The sequence below is a fragment of the Hypanus sabinus genome, chromosome 31 (assembly GCF_030144855.1).
Source record: "Hypanus sabinus isolate sHypSab1 chromosome 31, sHypSab1.hap1, whole genome shotgun sequence".
Taxonomy (NCBI): Eukaryota; Metazoa; Chordata; class Chondrichthyes; order Myliobatiformes; family Dasyatidae; genus Hypanus; species Hypanus sabinus.
Window position 1 is genome coordinate 6,261,791 of NC_082736.1, and position 21,086 is coordinate 6,282,876.

General features: G+C 45.8%; 3 protein-coding genes, 1 long non-coding RNA gene and 2 other non-coding genes across 7 annotated transcripts in view; 3 read left to right on the forward strand and 3 right to left on the reverse strand.

Moving 5' to 3' along the window:
• The window catches only part of LOC132383742 (histone H4-like), a 174,182-nt gene that overhangs the window by 122,696 nt on the left and 30,400 nt on the right, over positions 1–21,086 (forward strand). The gene's annotated exons all lie outside the window — the stretch shown is intronic.
• LOC132383743 (uncharacterized) overlaps positions 1–21,086 on the reverse strand; it is a 134,630-nt gene that overhangs the window by 86,516 nt on the left and 27,028 nt on the right. The window lies entirely within an intron of this gene.
• On the reverse strand, positions 1,592–7,592 carry LOC132383842 (uncharacterized). Its single transcript, XR_009508770.1, has 3 exons — positions 7,464–7,592; positions 4,515–4,593; positions 1,592–2,432 (listed from the first exon to the last, which is right to left on the reverse strand). It is a non-coding gene; the product is annotated as an uncharacterized LOC132383842 (long non-coding RNA).
• trnag-ucc (transfer RNA glycine (anticodon UCC)) lies at positions 10,752–10,823 on the forward strand. Its single transcript has one exon. It is a non-coding gene; the product is annotated as a tRNA-Gly (tRNA).
• Positions 15,427–15,500, reverse strand: trnan-guu (transfer RNA asparagine (anticodon GUU)). Its single transcript has one exon. It is a non-coding gene; the product is annotated as a tRNA-Asn (tRNA).
• LOC132383758 (histone H3-like) overlaps positions 18,096–21,086 on the forward strand; it is a 28,205-nt gene continuing 25,214 nt past the window's right edge. For both annotated transcript variants that reach the window (XR_009508763.1, XM_059954961.1), the window contains exon 1: positions 18,096–18,259. The gene's annotated coding sequence lies outside the window, so the exon portion shown is untranslated. The remainder of the gene's footprint in view (positions 18,260–21,086) is intronic.

Consider the following 21,086-nt stretch of genomic DNA (forward strand, 5'->3'; position numbering starts at 1 on the left):
TTCTGTACCTCCAACCTGCTGGTAACAATGAGAAAAGATAGAGTGATGGTGTGATTGTATGCAGGTATTGTATTGTATTGTGACAAATGTATTTTGCAGGGACATAGTTGCAGGCAGAGTGGGACTGGGAACTCATTATTCCAGCATATTCAATGTTCCACATGAATCTGCAAAAGTGAAATGAGGAGGGTGTCCTTGTCCATTGATAAAACTAATCAAACTGGCATGGGACGAGGAATTTGTGGAGTGTTCAGAGACAGTTTCCTACAGTATAGTGTGACAGAACTCACCCAGGAACAGGACATTCCAGATGTGATGATGTGGGATTAATAAGTGGATGAGCAGTGGCAGATGCTTAAACGACTGGTTGATAATGCTCAGCAGACATTGATCCCAATTAGACAGAGAGACCCAGAACAATGATCAATCAGAGGGGTCAAGAGAAATATTAAATCAAAGATTCGAGCACAGAAAGGGACAAGGTCTAGTGGTAGACCAACAGACTAATTCAGGAACCAGTGGCAAGAGACTCAAATCTGAAAGCATGAAATAAATTGCAATAAATTAAACTCAATAGTGTGAACTTTGTTCACATTGGTGACATGGCACACATCTCAAAGTGTTATGTCGGCTGACATTTCAACACTGTGTGTTAATTTGCAACAGTCACCATCATGAGGAAAACAGCTAATCAGACTAAACGCAAACATCACCAGGTCACAACGACCTACACTCGAGAGTTTTACAAGGAAGTGGCTGGAGAGAAAGTTCAGTGAGAAATTGCTGTTTGCCAGAACACATCATGTTCCACCAAGATCCCAGTGGAATGGAAAACGTCAACTGTCTCCATTCTTCAGGAAAGTTAGTACACAAAAGAAGGTAATTGTAGTCCTGTTAACATCACAAGTATTGAAGGCAAGATCATGGAGTCTGATCTGTGAAGAAATTACAAATCATTTGAAGAAGTTTAATGTCAACAAACCAAGTGAAAATTGTTCACATTTGTAGCATCACACTGCATGAAAAGAGAACATTAGACCCATCTGGTCCAGGCTGAGAAAAGCTCTCGCCCAGGTTGCCCCCATATCTGACTGAACCTTCTCTAACCTCATCCCTGTCCAATACCTTTTCAATCTAGGTAATGGATCAGCCTCAACCACTTCCTCTGACACCTGGTTCCGATTGAGCTGTTACTTAAAAATACCTGATTAAATTCTCCCTTTGGGAGCTGACTCTGGAAGCAGCAGTCATTCCGTCCCTGTCATTCTCTGGTACAGTGTGAGAGTGTGGGGTTCATTCTGTACCTGTCAGTCACTGGTACAGTGTGAGAGTGTGGGATTCATCCTGTACCTGTCAGTCTCTGGTACAGTGTAAGAGTGTGGGGTTCATTCTGTGATGCACCATTAATAACTCTCTGAGACGTGAGGCAAGATATCGGCTTTTATTGACTGGAAGAAAGAACAAGCAGCAATTGACCACCCTACTACATCCTGGAGACTGAGGGCAGGGCTCAGACCCCAATCGCCTTTATACCGGGGTCTGTGGGAGGAGCCACGGTCAGTGGGCGGAACCACAGGAGCAGTCAGCAGGGCGGGCGTATCCAGACAGGTAAATGTTCTTCAACACATTCTGTACCTGTCAGTCTCTGGTACAGTGTGAGAGTGTGGGGTTCATTCTGTACCTGTCAGTCTCTGGGACAGTGTGAGAGTGTGGGGTTCGTTCTGTCCCTGTCAGTCTCTGATACAGTGTGAGATTTTGGGTTTCAGCCTGTACCTGTCAGTCTCTGGTACAGTGTGAGAGTGTCTGTTTTGTTTAGCAACATTTGGCCAAATGGAATTCTGAACTATTTTGTAACCAGTGTAGCGTTCTCGCTCGGGAGTAATGGAAACGCCGAATTAAACGCCGAGATAAACAGTAGTCATTGAAAACAAGGTCGCAGTAAGATTAACCATTTACTGTTCACTCTTCACATTAACGTATGGTGAAAACTGTTGATAAAACAATACAAGATTGATACAGTATTTGTTCCCTTCTTGATATCACATTTACATCGTAAATACTTGTAAAAGTAAACTACAACTACATTACATTAAAGTGCAGCATACAGTCAGAATCTACCTACGCCATGGACCACTTTAAATACACTTCAACACAAACTATCCGCAACTCTTTAACTAACGAAAACATAAACCTTATCGGCCGTCGTTACTTTTAACGGGATCGGAGTTAACATTTTAATTCAGCATATCGATTATCTATTAACTTACAGAGTTGCTCTCACTGTGATTTCTAATGCTTACAAACAACTTCTTGCACAGGTCTGTTTCTTGCTCTGGTCTCCCTCGTGCGAGCCCCCGCTCTTGCATCGATCCCAAACCGGTATTTTCCCACAAGACGTGGCGAAACCAGATGTGACGTCATCGCATGCCGATCTATTTTACAGGCAATGAATATACTTTAAACCATTCTAATTTTAATTAGAAAATACTAGCAAATGAATTACTAAGCAAAAAAATTATAAACTAAATAACTGCCATAAAGGCAACGTAACCAGTGTGCCCACAATGATCAGTGATGGGGCTCTGTCTGATCAGATTAAAACACACACAGGCTGATCAGATCGCTGATGACACGGATGTTGGTTCAGTTGTGGGTGGTGGGGTGAGACTTTGCCTGATTATTCAAAGGAGAATCTCAATGTATCGGAATCAGTTCGGGGAATGTTTACTGGACCAATGCTGGCAGTGGACTAGCTGTCTGATCATGAGAGTCTGGGCTTGTTCTCTTTGTTGGTACTACCTCCATGTACTTATGTACTGAGCGATCTGACAGGGTGTAATGTCAACAAAGGTTTTTCCCTGTACCTCGGGACATTCAAAAACAATAAACCTGTAATGAAATAAAACATGGAGGTCCCTGAATGATATTGATAAAGCATGGGGGGAGAGGAAGCTTTCATCTGTGGGACAACTGGAATATGTAATGATATGACCGAAAGCTGAGAGGATTCTTATCTGAATCAATGTATCCTCAGACACTGGAAATCATGAACTGACAGCTTCTTGAGATCAGAATCCTTGAATGGTTTTAAGGGCGAGAGACTGGGATAGTTTACAAGGAAGGGTGTGAAATGCTCCCGTGGGCAGATGGGAATATGATGTTGAAATGGGACAGCCGTGACATTAAATGACAGAGCAGGTGTGAGGGGCTAATTGGGGCTCCTGCTCCTCATTTGGATGTGGGTGTGAGCCTGTGGTGTGCTGACAAGGACTGTCCACAGAGCTCCAGCAATTCCACCAGAGCTCCCTCCTCTGCCAATCTGTTCCTTCAGCCATCAAAAGCAAGTCTCTCATCCGCTTTCTAAACCCATCGAATGCTCTGTCCTCCTCACCTGAGGGATCATTTCACATGCTCTCCAGGGGTCCTCTGTCCCCCTATATTTCTCCACCTTCCACAAGGTACCATGTGCCTTCTGGCCTGGTTTGTGTTCCCCACCTGCATCACCTCACTTCTCCAGATCAAATTCCTCCTGCCTACCTGTCCAGTTCCCTGATACCTTCCGCTTCCCTCCACAATGTCTCCCACATGGTCAATTATACCGGACAATAAATTCATTGCCAACTGAATACTTTTGGGAATATTTTATGAATCTGGGCTGAAATGACCCTATCACACACCTTCTCTGAAATTGCCTATATTTTTATATTTTAGTTCATAATCCAAGTCAAAATATTTGATGCCAAGATGAAGGGAGGCACTTATGTTGGTCCACAAATCAAGTAGGCCACCAATAACAGGAAATTCAAAGAACTTCTCGTGGGACTAGAGAAAATCGCATGGAAGGCATTAAAGGAAGTAGTTGAACAATTTCTCAGCAACTACAGTGTACCAAGCTACATGCAGATGGTTGACGACGTGCTTCATGCCTACAAAACCATGAAGTGCAACATGTCCCTGAAGATTCATTTTTTGCATTCCCATTTAGATTTCTTCCTGAAAATCTCGGCGTTTTCAGTGACGAGCATGGTGACAGGTTTCACCAGGACATTGCGGTCATGGAGAAATGTTATCAGGTCCACAAAGTCTCGGCTGAAAAAGACGCCAAATTAAACTAAACCCGTCTGTCTTTACAACATCCGTACCCCTCCATTCCTGCACACTTGAAAAGCCGACGGTACACCATTCTCACCTTTGCTTCCACTCCCAACACAGGCCAAGTGTTCCATGCCCCCACCACTCTGCAAATCTAAAGCTTGCATATCAGCTTTGAACTTTACCTCCTCTCCAACTAAAGCTAAACCATGGGTGGGGATTTGACATCTGGTCTCTGTCTCCACCTGCAGGACACGGTGGTGCAGTTTGCAATGGAAATACTGACTGTCAGTGGTTCAACGTAACTGTTGTATTGGAAATGTGTGTCTGGGTCTTGGGCTCAGTCAGTGTGGGACTGAATGCCTCTGCTGTCTGAGACTGGAACGAATGAGCCGTCAGTGTCTCTGTGCTCTGTAACACACCTTGTGTGCGAGAGATGAGCCGCTGCTCTGTTGCTTGAGCCTCAGCAGGAGGGAACATTGGCATTGATTGAAGTCTTTCCTGCGGGTAGGAGAAGGAAACCGAGAGGTAAAAATCAGACACCGTGAGAAGCAACTGGTGCAGCCAGTGCCAGTGTGTGAGGTCACTCAGGGGCAGCAGACGGAGGCAACTCCAAACCAAGGAAGGGACAGACAAACCTCGCCAATTCCTGGCACCAATCCGGGAGGTGAACAGAGACAACACGCATTTCCACACAATTCTCCATGGGACTCACAACTCAGCAGACTCAGTGTCCAGTAACAACAGACATAGAGAAATGGGCAAATGGGAAAATCTTCCCATGGTCAGGGAGAGAAGCATCAATGACAACTTCTTCTCACTCTGCCTCTCTCGACTCGGCCCACTCCCAGTGCGGAAATGAATTCTCTCTCCCCAATCACTCCATGTTCAACCTATAGGACCAAGGTCTCTGCAACTGGATCCATGACTTCCTAACCGGAATACCACTATCTCTGCGGATTGGATATGACATCTGCAGCTCACTGACAAATACCACAGGCGCTCCACAGGGTGCGTGCTTAGCTCACTGCTCTGCTGTGTCTACACCCACAACTGTGTGGCTAGGCACAGCTCAAACATCATTAAGAAATTTGCTGATGATACAACCAGGGGAGGCAGAATTTCAGATGGTGACAATAGGTCGTAAAGCAGTGAGATGTGCGTACCAGTTAGTTGAGTGTTGTCACAGAGACAGCCTTGCACTCAACGTCAGCAAGACCAAAGAGCTGATTGTGGACTTCAGGAAAGGTAAGAGGAAGAAACACAAACCAATTCTCATCAAGGGATCAGAAGTGGAGAGCGTGGACAATGGCAAGTTCTGGGTGTCAACATCTCTGATGATCTAACCTGGAAGCAACATATTGATGCAGTTATAAAGATGGCAAGGTAGCGTCTATATTTCATTAGGAGTTTGAGGAAATTTAGTTTGTCAACTTCAACAACTAAAAACTTCTACAAATGCACATTCTGACTGGCTGCATCTCCATCTGGTATGGGGGGGTGTGGGCTACTGCACAACATCAAAATAATTTGTAGAAACTTGTAAAACTAGTCAGCACTATCATGGGCAGAGCTTCGGTATTATCCGACATCTTCAAGGAGCGGTGACTCAGGAAGGCTCAGACCATCACTAAGGATCCCCAGCACCAAGGACACGCCCTTTTCTCACTGTTGTAGCAGTGTGCAACATGCAGCACTAAAATTACGACACGGAGTCAGTAACTGCGGTCGAAGAAACACTTTATTCGAAATACCCAGACTTGCTTTTAAGCCTCCCTCAAACTGACCCCCCCCCCCCCCATGGCGCAGAGGCTCCAAAGCTCTGTGCTCGCAAACTCCCGTAGGCTATCTCACTTAGCCGGAACGTTGGCTAATTGTGAGCCGGTTCGGATGTGCCAGGAAATGGGTCCCCACACTGTTACCATTGGGAAGGAGGTGCAGAAGGCTGAAGACACACACACATTGATTCAGGAAAAGTTTCCTCCCTTCTGTCATCTGAATTCTGTATGCTCAATGGCCATTGACCTACGAGCACTACCTAACTACTTTTTTCTTTTAATTTATGTTATTTTGCACTACATATTTTAACATAAATAGGTAATACTTAATGTAACTCAGGATTTTCTCTATATTAATTTATCATGATTTCATTGTGCTGATGTAAAGTTCACATATTTCACAACATCTGCCAATGATATCATCAGCATATAAAGCCAAACCAATCACAGGCCCACCACCATTAAGAATATCATTAACCATCAGATTAAACAACATTGAACTGATAACACTACCCTGGAGAGGGAGACACGTTACCCTCCACAAACTCTGATGACACTCTTTTCACATACCCTCACTCTACATGACCACCCAAACAATAAAAAACGATATCCATTTGAAAACCTCCCACCAATAGCAAACTTACTGAGTCCAATCAAAAGCCTCTCCCTCCATAGGATATCATAAATTGTTTCAATGTCCAAAAACACTGCGACTACTGATTCTTTCAGTGTAAAAAGCTTTCCAAATATCATTCCCAGTAGTACAGGGGCATCATAGATCTTCCTTTACGAAACCCACATTGGGAGTGATGAAGTGATTCTCTCCTCTCCAAAACAATCATCAGCCGAATTGCTGTCATTTTTGTCATTATTTTACACAGTGAAGATGTGACAGCAACAGGGCTGTCACAACTGGACAGCATCGGATCCTTCCCATATTTTACAATTGACTTCACCACAGACCTCTTCCAGTCTCCTGCGAACATTCCTTGCTTCCAGACCTCATAAAACTCAAGCAACTTCTTTTGGGCTGCCTCAGGGAGATACTGGAGTATATGATGGCTTCCCATATCCTGTCCTGGGCTGTAGTACTTGTCCTATTGACAGCAAGTTTCAATTCAGCAAACGTAAAGTCATCATCCATGGCAATCTCAAACGCCTCTTGTTTGTCAAAAATCTTCCCACTGTTCATCAAAATACACTCTTGTTTCTTAATATACTCATCCCCTAAATTATCTGGTCTGTGTCTTTTTCTAAATGTATTTTGCAGAAATTCTGCCTTTTCTTTGTCTATTGCAGCCAAATTTCCATTTTCCACCAATACTGGAATCCGGTTATACCCTCTGACACCATTCATTTTTTTCAGCATTCTCCACACCACTCCCAGGCCAGTTTCCATCCCAACTGTTCAGTAAAATCCCTTCCAAGCTGCTTTTTAGCATTCCTAATAACTCTCCTTGCTATTGCTTTTCTCCTCACAAATGCTTCAGGAAAGCTTCTTGCGTTGACCTGCATGGCAAAACACAAAACGCCCCTCTCCAGTCTCTGATGGCCTCTGATCATTCCTGTGTCCAACGAGGAATATGTTCTTACCAGCTCTGCTGGACACCTGCTTGATGGGCAGGTCCACACAATCCAGAAATTACACTCTGTTAGTCTTCTTCCATGGTACTGCCTAGAGACAATTGATCAAATGATTTCTCACACTCAAAAGAATTTTCCCCTGTTTCCTCTCTTATAACAACTTTTAGTACCACGACTCATAATCTGAAAGTGAACTTTGTCCCCTACAGTACACATGACTAGAAAATGATTACTCCCCACAGCAACAGCTCTTACATCCCAGCTACAGTCCAGCAAGTAGAGCACAGATAAAAGTCAAGTGCAGACAAGAACCACACCTTTGGCAATATCCACTCATATCGCTCTTCCATCATATAAATGGACTAAATCAGATTCTTCCAGACACTTATCTAATGCAGTCCCATTAGTCTTACTGCCACAAAGACCAGTATGTGCGTTAAAGTCACCACAAAAAAGTAATTTTACCAGAATTAATTCAGAGCATTCTCCACAACACTTCCACAGACTGGATTATAAAAGCTCATAATTTTGATACCTCCATGTGGATAAAAAAAATTCAATAATTATGCATTCATTATTCTTTGGAGAAAGCAGAATTCTTTACAATAAACCTTCACAACGGTAACACCTCTCCCCCACTGCTCTGTGTTTAGCCCACAAACTCATAACCCTGAATATTAAACAATAAATGTGATTGCAACAAGTTTCTTGTACACAGATAACACCCAAGGGAACACCAAAACAGATTCTTAAAATTCCTCTCCGTTGAGTAAGATACTTCATGCATTCCAATCTGATAGGAAAATATCAATGTCTAGCACCCTGTGTAGAATTATCTTCCACCACCAGCCCATTCCCTCTACAATCATCCCCCAATTACCCTCCACCACAAGCCCATTCCCTCTCTATTATTCGCTATTTTCGCCTTCCGAGCTCCTTGAGCCTTTTGTGAAACTGGGCAACCTAAGTAAATCCGCTTCCTCGAGTGGTACGTACGGTCAGTGCTGAGGTGTGGATCAGAAACATCGACCCTGAAGTAAGCTGACATGACACGAATTAATGCTTTTGAAATGTGGTGCTATCGACGAATGTTGGAGATAAGCTGGGTAGAGAAGGCTTCAAATGAAAGGGTTTTGTCCGAAGCTGATAGACTACGGATTCTGCTGGAGAAGATCATGAAGGTAAAAGTTGCTTATTCTGGACACGTTAGGCGGAGAGATAAAATCTTGTCGGACTTGCTAAAGGTGGACGGAAAGAAACGAAGAGGAGGACAAAGAACAACGTGGCTGGATAACATCAAGGATTGGACCACGCTAGACAAGACTGGGGATGTTGTGGACATGTGTCGGGACAGAGCGGCGTGGAGGGAAATCGTCGGCCAACTGGGAATTCCAGATGCGACCTAACCAGGACGACGGACTACCGAGACAAGCAGCTCTCTGAGCATGCGCACAGTTGCAGCATCTCGCCTCAGCACCGACATCGCAATCCGCATATTCCTGTTCACCTCCGCATTTCGCACATCGCTATTTCCCACCACGAGAAGCAGAAACACGCCCCATCCTTTGGCATTTACAAACCCGCAACGGTGGAAGGTCAACCCGTCTGACAGATTAATTAATGCAGCCTAAACAACCTTTTAACGGTAGCCATTCAGCAGAAAAACACAACATAACAGGGAAACCCTTCCCTTTCTCTCCAAGTCTGTAATCTCTTAGCCAAAGCTACCTTACCCCCTCTCAGGTTGTCCCACTATCCTACACACACACACACACACACACACACACACACAGATCTGAAATGACACCCGAACCTAGTTTTCCCCACCAATGTACTGACAGTTTTGCTTCCGTCCGGAGTCTGCATTTTCAGTATTTTCTCCTGTTGTTTCAAATCAGCACACGTAGCCTACTCCCGCTCATTGCTCTGACATATTGCTGACGTTACCAATATCCTTCTGAATATCCTTAGTTAAACTACCGGGATGAAGACGCTTATCACAAAAAAGATATAAAATTAATCATTACCGTGAACTCGACAGCATCTTCTATCCCAGTCCTTCTTCCCTTACCGGGCGATCCTCCTCATCCAAACCCGTCCCTCCCGACTCATTTTCCTTTTATTTCTTGCCAAAATCCATTCTATTCTATCACTGAACTCCCCATCTGAATTTCCCATCATCGGCTCCTCTCAGTCACATTACAGGTGGTCAAACCGCCGGCACCCGTCGCTGTCGCCCCACCACTCTCCGGTTGTCTCCCCCTCGCCCTGTCACCGGTCTTCCAGAACCCAGTTCCGATTTCTGGTCCGAGGTGTCCCCCGGATCTCCCCGGCTCACCTCCTCAATTTACCGCTTCGGGCCCGGGTACTCCCCACTCACGGCTGATTCCAAGGCGCCGCCTGCCGATGGGTGAGGGAATGGGACTGCGCATGTCTTCAGCTGTGCACTGTCACTGCGCATGCGTTCGAGCAATTCCTAGGTCCACTTGGATTGTTCTCTGCCAAGTGTCCCTTTGCCTGTCTTCTCCACACAGTCATGCAGACATACTGAAGGAGACGTGCTCACAGCAATAGCCCCGGTTTAATGTGTTCGGAGTGACGGATTCGGGACACTGTGTAACTCGGAACGGCGCTTAGATACCGACTCGCTAAGTGAATGTCTAGGGAAAGAGGTTGAACCCAACGGCCCATGTTCTCGGGAAACTCTCCCGTCCCATAGTCTCAATGATCACTTCAACACCTTATATTTGAAGCAGGAAACGGTGTCCCGATCGGGTGTCTCCCACATGACAGGCGGGGATTCTCACCACTATACTAACGAGGAATATACAAGAATATGGAATCTGCCGCACGTTTTCAGGGTACAGAGTCACCCTGACGTTTGTTTGTTGAGTGTGGATCTGGCGCTTTTCACACATCCCCTTCTCACTGTGTAACTGGAGGGGTACCGGGATTCTTTAGCGATCCCGTCACTTACTGTGTTCAAGGGCTCCCATCAGCGTGCGGTTTGAAAGGACAATTCCAATCAGGATTTGTTTATCCATTTGGTGATGCGTGAGATAGGGAAGGATCCCATTAGTAGGGTCTACGACTCGGTTCTAACTCAGTCTGATTCTTGGAGTATGCCCGCTGTGGGTTGTATAACTCCGGTTTGTTGGTGATGGCGACATTAATTTACCGGAACAGGACCTGCAGCAGAGTGAGGAATGTCCCGACAGACAGCAGCTTGGAGACTGATGGAGTCACACGGAGCTATGAAAAACGCCTCACTACTCAAATCCTTTGCAACATCATTGAGCGATGGTGGTATAGTGGTGAGCATAGCTGCCTTCCAAGCAGTTGACCCGGGTTCGATTCCCGGCCATCGCAGGCTGTACAGTTTTAGACTACAGAACAACTAAACCTCTTACATAGACACGGTCTACGCGGAACTCCAAGGGCCGAGTAATGAATCACGCTAATTGACGCTGCGAGTTTAAGATTGGTTCATTAGTTATCGTTCACTGTGTCGTGGATCAGAGATGGAATTAACGTCGCTCAAGAGTTTCCCGTTAAATCCTGTTCTGACTCTATTCCGCAAGAATTGACACTTCACAGGAAGGATCGGCAGGATTTATAAAGCGTTGCCCGGACATTGCCTGATCAAAGTATTTGAGCTTTCATTGGGATGTCAGAGCCTGAGAGGAAACTTGACCGAATTATGAGGCAGAAAGTTATGAGAGACTGGGCAACACGAGTGAATCTGCAGATGCTGGAAATGAATAAAAACACAAAATGCTGGCAGATCTCAGCAGGCCAGACAGCATCTATGGGAGGAGGTAGTGACGACGTCTGCCAGCATTTTGTGTTTTTATGAGAGACGTAGATTGGGCAGGGTCAGAATTGGTTCTCAGGGTAAGGATTAGAAATTCTAGGGGGAATGAATGTAAGGTCGGAGTGGGAGAGAGTTTAAAGAAGATGTGCGGCTCACGTTTTCAGACGGAGTGGGGCGGGTGCTTGGAACGGGCTGCCAGGTTCAGAGACGGAAGGGTGTTCGATGTTTTTAGATAGACACATGAATATGTTAGTGTGCAGCGACATGGATAGAGGCACAAAGAGAAAATCGCAGGGGATGGAGATCCAAGCAACACAGAAAATGTTGGAGGAAATCAGCAGGCCAGGTAGCACCTGTGGGAAAAATAGAGTGGACGTTTCGGGCCGAGTCCCTTCATCCCGGCTGGAGAAAAAACGACGAGGAATCAGAGCCAGACGGTGGGCGGTGGGGGAGGAGGAAGAAACACGAGGTGACAGATGAAACCAGTGGGGGGGGGGGTGTCTGTTAATTAAAGACCTGAAACTTTGATTGGTGAAAGAGATACTGGGCTGGATAACAGGGAAGGGGAGAAGGCCATGGAAGAAAGAAAAGGGGGAGGAACACCAGAGGGAGGTGACGGACAGGTAATGGATAAGGCCAGAGGTGGAAAAGAGAATGGGGCTTCGTGTAGGAGGGGGCATTACCGGACGTTTGAGAAATCGATGTTCATGCCATCAGGTTGGAGGCTACCCAGATGGAATATAATGTGTTGCTCTTCCACCCTGAGTGTAGCCTCATCGTGACAATACAGGAGACCTCGGGCTAATGGGCTATTTTGTCGGAATTGGAATGGGAAGTGGAATTAAAATGGGTGGCCACTGGGAGATCTCGCTTGTTTTGGTGGACGGAGTGTAAGGTGCTCACTGAAGTGGACTCCTAATCTGTGGCGGGTCTCACCGATATACAGGAGGTCACACTGGACAAACTGGACAGGGTAGATGATCCTGAAAGACTCACAGCTGAGGTGTCCCCTTACTTGGAAGGATTTCTTGGGGCCCTGAATGGTGATGAGGGCGGATGTGTAGGGGCACTTGTTTCACTTGCAAGGATGAGGGCCAGGAGAGAGATCAGTGGGAGGGACGAACACACATGGGATTCACATGGGATCCCTGCAGAAAGTAGACAGGGGAGGAAAAATGTGTTTCGTGGTGGGATCCCGCCGGAGATGGCGGAAGTTACCGAGAATTGTGTTCTGGAGGCGGAGGCTGGTGGGGGTGAGGAGGTAGGTGACCACAAGACAAACCCTCTCCTGGCGGAGGGTGCGAGGATGGGGTGAGGGCAGACGTGAGCAAAATGGGAGAGATTCTGTTGAGGGCAGCTTTGATGGTGGAAGAAAGGAGGCCCCTTTCTTTGAAAAAAACACGATATCTCCTTTGCTCTTGAATGAACCTCCTGCGGACACGGAGGAATTGAGAGAAGGGACTGGCATTGTTACAAGTAACGGGGTCGGAAGAGGTGTAGTCCAGGTTGCTGTGGGAGTCTCTGTGGTTATAATAGGCATCAGGAGACAAGCTGTCTGCAGAGATAGAGACAGAGAGATCGAGAAAAGGGAGGGAGGTGTCCGATAGGGACCAGGTAAACTTTTGGGCTGGGTGGAAGTTACAAGCAAAGCTGATGAAGTGGACAAGTTCCACACGGGTGCAGAAAGAACCGCAATGCTGCCGTTTATGTATGTGGTACAGGAAAAGTGAGGGAGCGATATCAGTGTTGGCTTGGAACAGAGACTGGTCCACGTAACCGACAAACAGGCAGGCACAGCTGGGACCCATGGCAGCGTCCGTGGCTACACCGTGTGTTTAAAGGAAGTGGGAGGACGTTCGGCCGGAAGGAGGTGAACGGTGGTAGAGGGGAGCTGGCTGGGTTTGTTATCCAGGTGGAAGCGGAGAGCTTTGAGACCTTCCTGGTGCGGGGGGTGTGGAGTTGCTGGACGTGTATTGGGTTTGGACATCCATAGTGAAAATAAGATGGTCGAGGACCGATGTGGGATGAAACCAATTAGACTCCAACTGAATGACCAAATTAAATCAACACCAGGACGTTACACCCGGCAAGTCGGTTAGTTCCAAGGATGTCGCTCGAGGCAACGCACATTATGGACAAAGAGAAGCGGATCTTACACACTCATTGAACCATAGAACATTACAGCACAGAAACAGGCCTCTTGGCCCTTCGTGGATGTGCCGAAGCATTTTTCTGCCTCGTCCCACTGACCTGCAGCTGGGCCATATCTCTCCAAACCCCTCTCATCCATGTACCTGCCCAAGTTTTTCTTAAATGTCAAAGTGATCCCGCACCTTAACCCATGACCTCTGTTTTTTTTTCTACACTGGCCTCAGTGGAAAAAGCCTGCTTGCATTCAGTCTATCTATACCCATCATTATTTTATACACCTCTATCAAATCTCCCCTCGTTCTCCTACGCTCCAGGGAATAAAGTCCTAACCTACTCAACATTTCTCTGTAACTCAGTTTCTCAAGTCCCGGTAACATCATTGTAAACTTTCTTTGCACTCTTTCAATCTTATTAATATCCTTCCTGTAATTAGATGACCAAAACTGCACACAATACTCCAAATACGGTTCCACCAATGTCTTAAACAACCTCACCATTACATTCCAACTCTTATACATGTTACGTACCCCGTAACCGGGTGTCTTATCAGCAAAGATAGAAGTATCCATTGGAGTCTGGTGGTACTATTTTCAACAGTGTTTATTAGTAAAATATACAAATCAATATCAATGCAAATATACAGATAATACACATTAGCAATACTAAGTCTAAAAGTGTGGGTATAATAATAATCAATAATAAACAAGCTCTATCATTGGCTAGGGGATAATGAATTGTCATATGTGAATATAAAGTTCAGTTTAGTTCATGCAGGCTCAGGTAGTTGTTGGTTGATGTGATGTGTTGGAATTGTTGAAGAGAGAGAGAGAGAGAGAGAGAGAGAGAGAGAGCAAACAGTGACAGCTATTGTCTTGCAAACCTACCTTTACGATCTTGATCCGTCGATGTGTTGTTGTGGCCATTCAGGTATGACCCCTCTGTCCTTTAGCTAGACCGTTCTTCCGTGGTGGACTCGTCACCCAGGCAAGGGTGCACACACACACAAGCCCGCACCGGCCTCACTATAAACACTGTGCGTTCAAATTGACCGATCGATCCTTCGTTCGGTCCCCGATGCCCCACACTTTCTCGTGGGTTTCTGATGCTCACTAGTGTGTCTCCTGGTGTGTCTGAGGGCTGTCTCCCCAGACCTCACTTTTCTCCCTACTCACAGGGTCTCAGGTGTCAATCAGTTTTGAATGGCTTAGTCCATCAAACCAGCCCACTCCGGCTGTCCACTGAGGAATTTTAATGAACAGAATAGTACCAAGTAAACAACCCTCTCCGGAGTCATAATATGGTGTCTCTTCCCTGGTGTTATCTCGCCCTTGTCTGTTTTGTTCCATCTGTTTCTCTCTCATTAACAGCTTGGCAACAGTAACAGTTTGTAATTATCCCAAGGGAGGTGTCATGGGCAACCCCGCGCCCTTCTGCCCATCAGAGCTGTTCATCCTTCGTAACATACTCAATACTTTGATTTATAAAGGCCAATGTACCAAAAGCTCTCTTTACAGCTCGATCTACTTGTGACGCCACTTTTAGGGAATTCTGTATCTGTACTCCCAGATCCCCCTGTTCTACTGCACCCCTCGGTGTCCTACCATTTTCCTGACAGAAAAATATCATGCGCCCCAGGTATTCTCTGTTTTCCCTTCTTCTATCTAGCTGAAGGTACAAGCTCATGGGTAGCTTCAACTCCGCTGTTCTGTTGGCTGAATGGTGTCCGAGTACAATAAGATGGACCCTTGACCTCACAATCTACCCGTTATGATGCGACAGCTGATTATTTACCTGCACTGTGCTTTCTCTGTCGCAGAGACATTGTATTCTGCATTCTGTTATTGCTTAACATTGTTTTGTCTCAATACACTGTGGAATGATTTGATCTCTCGGAGAGAGCGAAGCTTGTACAACAAACACTTTAAATGCCCCTGAACGTGGTGAGGCAGTAGCAGGAAGGCCAATGTGTTTCCCAGCAACGCACAGCTTAAGCCGCTGAACCACCATCGTCCCTGGGTGGGCTCGAACCACGAACCTTTCGGTTAACAGCCGAACGCGCTGACCGATTGCGCCACAGAGACAATCCGTAAAAGGCTTCAATAAATGGTCCACTCCAGCTTTGCAAGATGGTGACTAACAATTGATGCTGTGACCCGGCTTTTCACGGTCTACATGAATGGTTTGTACCAGAGGGTGACGGACTACATAAAACTGAAAACTCTGAAACCACATATGTTTTGAGAGGCAGGTTTTGAAGCATATCAGCTCTTGTCTGAATGGTGACTTGGATCCTCTCTAATTCACCTACTGAAGCAACAGCAGATGTGTCTCGTTGGCTCTTTACACAACTCTGGAACATCTGGACAGCAAAGAAGCAAACATCTGGATGAACTTTATTGACTACAGCTCAGCATTTAACACCATCATCCCCTCAAAACTAATCAGCACACTGCAAGACATGGGCTTCAATACCAACCTGTGCGATTGGTTCCTGGATTTCCTCAGTTGCAAACCGCTGTCAGATCGGATTGGCAAAAACATCTCCTCCACAATCTCTGTCAGCACAGGAGCACCACAGGGACGTGAGCTTAGCCACCAGCTCCACTCACTTTCGACCTATGTCTGTGTGGCTAAGTACAGCTCCAACACCATATACAAGTTTACAAACATGGGGGATCTCCCAGTGGCCACACGTTTTAATTCCATATCCCATTCCCATTCTGATATGTTAATCTATGGCCTCCTCTACTGTCGAGATGAAGCCACATTCAGGTTGGAGGAACAACACCTTATATTCTGTCTGGGTAACCTCCAACCTGATGGCACAAACACTGATTTTTCTAACTTTCATTAGTGCCCCTCCTCCGCTTCTTACCTCATCACCTATTTATTTATTTATTTATTTATTGTTTGCTTATTCATCCGTCCATCCATCCACTTATTTATATATTTATTATTTATTTTCGCCCTTTTCCCTCTTTTTTCCTTTTTTTCTCTCTCTCTGTCCCTTTCACAATCACTCCTTGCCTGCTGTCCAGCTCCCTCTGGTGCTCCCCTACCCCTTTCTTTCCCTCAGCCTCCCCTCCCATGATGCTTTCCCTTCTCCAGCTGTGTATCCCTTTTGCCAATTAATTTTCCAGCTCTTAGCTTCATCCCTCCCTCTCCAGCCTTCTCCTATCATTTCGGATCTCCCCCTCTCCCTCCCACTTTCAAATCTCCTACTATCTCTTCTTTCAGTTAGACCTGACGAATGGTCTCAGTCCGAAACGGCGACTGTACTTCTTCCTATAGATGTTGTCTGGCCTGCTGCGTTCACCAGCATTTTGTCTGTGTTACAAGTTTACTGATTACACTACTGTTGTGAGCTGTAACAAAGGGAGTTATGAATTATCATACAGGAGGGAGATCGAAATTTGGCGGATTGACATAATAACAACAACCACTTACTCAATGACAGTAAACCAAGGGACTGATTGTGGACTTTAGGAGAGGAAACGGGAGATACGGGAGCCAGTACTCAAAGGACGAACTGAGTTGGAGAGAGTCGGTAACTTTAAATTCCTGACCTGTCCTGGACCTTATACAATGAAAGCACAACAGCACCTGTACTTGCTCAGGACTCTGCGGAGGTTCAGCACGTCATTGAAAACCTTGGCAAGCTTCTATAAATGTGTGGTGGAAAGTGTGCTGACTGGCTGTAATACAGCCTGGGAAAGGAACATAGTGGAACATATGGAACAGATAGGAACATAGGCCGTTGATTGGAGAATACCATAATGGTAGTGGATTCAGCCCAGGTATATCACAGTTAAAACATTCATTACCACTGAGCACTTCCACATGAAATATTGCTGTAGGAAAGCAACATAAATCATCAAAGATCCTCACCACCCAGACAGTGCACTTTTCTCACTGCAACCATCAGGTAGAAGGTACAGGTACCTCAGGACTCGCAGCCCCAGGTTCAAGAACAGTTACTACCCCTCAACCATCAGGGGCTTGAACAAAAGCGGATAGTTACATTCATTTCAGGATTGGGTTATATCGTTAATTCATGCTCGATATTTATTGCTATTTATTTTTCTGCATTTGCACAGTTTGATAACAGTTTATAGTTCCTCATATTTACAGTTCACAGTTACTGTTCTATAGTTTTGCTCAGAATACCCGCAGAAAAAGAAACTCAGCGTTGTATCTGGTGACACGTCTGTATTGTGAGAATACATTTTACTTTGTACTTTGGACTATATGGTGACATATGCGTATTGTGATAACAACTTACTTTGGATTAAAATTTTGGCTTTGCGATATTTTTCCCTAACTTTCTTTTTTCATGAAATGTGATCTTGTTCCAAAGTTTTTTACCCAAAATTATAAAAGATTATCGAAACCAAAATATACAAAATACAAACATTAAGTATTTATAAGACCGAAGATAAATTACAATATGAATATTACTGTCTATAACACACTGAATTCCCGAGGGAGGGAGAGGGGTCACCATTCACCGAAATCCCCCACTATTCCCACTCTGTTTACAATTCTCACAAGTTTTTCAGCGGCTCCACTGATTGACAGCTCCCTCTGCCCCGCCCCCGGGCTGGTGACTTACGTCACGTGACAACACGGTACGGCTGGCACGTGACGAGCTGACGTCACAGAGGTTTTACCGAAGTCGTTGCCAGGGGAACGGTCCGGAATGGCGGTCACTGGGCTGCGGTTAAGTGGAGTCGATCTTGTTCGGGATTCGGTCTCCACTGTGGGAATCGGCCTCTCCTCTTCCTGCCCCCGGAACAGTGAGTGTCTGTCAGCGCCTCACCGCACCGGCTCTCTGCCTCAGGTACAATATTTAAACCATATTTGCACAGTTACATGGATAGGAAAGGTTGAGAGGGACACGGGCCTAATGCAGGCGGATGGGACGAGTTCAGGTCGACAACTTGGTCGGCGTGGATGAGTTTTACCGAAGGGACGGTTTCAGTTCTGTATAAATCACTGACTCTATTTTGGGAGGTTAATTCCGGATGTTAGCTATTCTCTGTGTGAAATAGTTACCCCTCAGATCCCCTTTAAATGTGTCTTTTACAGTTCTGTACAATTCTAACAGACAATAGACAATAGGTGCAGAAGTAGACCATTCGGCCCTTCCAGCCTGCAGGGCCATATTGAGATCGTGGTTGATCATCTACTATCAATACCCGGTTCCATCCTTGTCCCCATATCCCTTGTTTCCCCTATCCATAAGATACCTATCTAGCTCCTTCTTGAAAGCATCCAGAGAATTGGCCTCCACTGCCTTCCGAGGCAGTGTATTGCAGACCCTCACAACTCTCTGGGAGAAGAAGTTTTTCCTTAACTCTGCCCTAAATGACCTACCCCTTATTCTCAAACCATGCCCTCTGGTACTGGACTCTCCCAGCATCTGGAACATATTTCCTGCCTCTATCTTGTCCAATCCCTTAATAATCTTACATGTTGCAATCAGATCCCCTCTCAATCTCCTTAATTCCAGCATGTACAAGCCCAGTCTCTCTGAGCTCTCTGTGTCAGACAGTCCGGACATCCCAGGAATTAACCTCATGAATCTACGCTGCACTTCCTCCACAGCCAGGGTGTCCTTCCTTAACTCCTGGAGACCGGATCTGTACACAATACTCCAGGTGTGGTCTCACCAGGGCTCTGTACAAATGCAAGAGGATTTCCTCGCTCTTGTACTCAATTCCCTTTGTAATAAAGGCCAACATTTCATTAGCCTTCTTCACTGCCTGCTGCCCTTGCTCATTCACCTTCAGTGACTGATGAACAAGGACTCCTAGATCTCTTTGTATTTCTCCCTTGACTAACTGTACACCGTTCAGATAATAATTTGCCTTCCTGTTCTTACTCCCAAAGTGGATAACCTCACACTTATTCACATTAAACGTCATCTGCCAAGTATCTGCGCACTCTCCCAGCCTATCCAAGTCACCCTGAATTCTCCTAACATCCTTATCACATGTAACACTGCCATCCAGCTTAGTATCATCAGCAAATTTGTTGATGTTATTCTCAATGCCTTCATCCAAATCGTTGATGTAAATCGTAAACAGCTGTGGTCCCAATACCGAGCCCTGTGGCACCCCACCAGTCACCATTCCGAGAAACACCCATTCACCGTTACCCTTTGCCTTCTATCTGCCAACCAGTTGTCTATCCGTGTCAATGTCTTACCCCCCAATGCCATTAGCTCTGATTTTACCCACCAATCTCCTATGTGGGACCCTATCAAATGCTTTCTGAAAATTGAGGTACGCTACATCCACTGGATCTCCCTTGTCTAAAGAGAGGCAGTTCTTTGGCTGATAAGGCAAGTAGAACACACAGCCCTGTCTCTCTGTGATGCCACATACAGGGAACTGTGTAACAATATTAGAGACACATGCACAGGTACTTCAGTGAGCAAGGCCCGGAGGATATGAAACTAATGCAGGAAAGTGGGATTAGTATAGCTGTGCATGATGGGGAGCATAAATGTGATGGGCCAGAGGGTCTGTTTCTATCCTGGCCAACCCTGGCAACAGCAGTCCTCCACTGCAGTGGGGTTTGTTACCTTCATTCTCAGCTGTGAGCTTGTTCCACTGAACCCCTTATCCCTTATCACCCTTCCATTGTGACCAAGCTGTCCGCCATCTCTCCTGCTATTAACTAGTGTTCCTCACCGAATTCCCATTTAAAAGTACTGTTACTGGTGCCTGGGGAATGGGTGCATTTTGGTAGCCTTTTGAGGTGTTTGATTCACTATTAACCCTAATGCATTAATACCTTTGTCCAACAAAAATCCATTGTCCTGGGTTCTGAGTATTTCAGGTAAATCCATCCTGAAGTTCTGTGTTCCAGATTCCCACTGAACTTTCACAGTCAGTGGTTTCTGCATGTCTATAGTGACCATCGAAAATCTCTCTCCACTAACTCAGCACTTTGTCTGTCTCCTACCCTGTCCTGGTGATTCAAATGTTCAGCCAGATGTTCCTTAAATACCAGCCTGCATCTCTCCCTCAGGCAGTGTGTTCCAGATTGTAACCAACTTCATTTTGCAAGCTGGTTCACTTCCCACTTCAAGATTTGCTAGCCACCTTTGCTGTCCATCATACCCCTAATCTTGGTGTCATCTGCAAACTTGCTGATGCAGTTTACCACATTCTCATCCTGATAGTTTATACAGATTGAAAACAACAACGGACCCAGCACCGGGACGTTAAACCAGGGCAGGATGAACACGGTAATGACAGGCTCCTGGGCTCTGTTCATCAACATTGTTTTTTTTCTCTCCACCACCTCCTCTGGCAGCTCATTCGGGATACCAGCTATTCTCTGTGTCAAATATTTACCCTTCAGATCCTCTTTAAACTACCCCCCGTCACCTTACAACTATAGCTTCAGACAGCCACACCATGGGAAACAGCCTCTGACTCTCTCACCTTTGTATGCCTGACGTAATTTTATCCACCTCCATCAACTCACCCTTCAGATTCCCTTTCAACCTCCACCCTGTCATGTCTTAGTTTCTGTCCGATTTCTCTAAATTCACTGCACAGGACACAACCCTCGTATCCCTACGTTGCCATTACCAACATGCACCATCCACCACGATGTCCGGCTGTCCTGTCTGCTGCACCATTCTGCCAGGA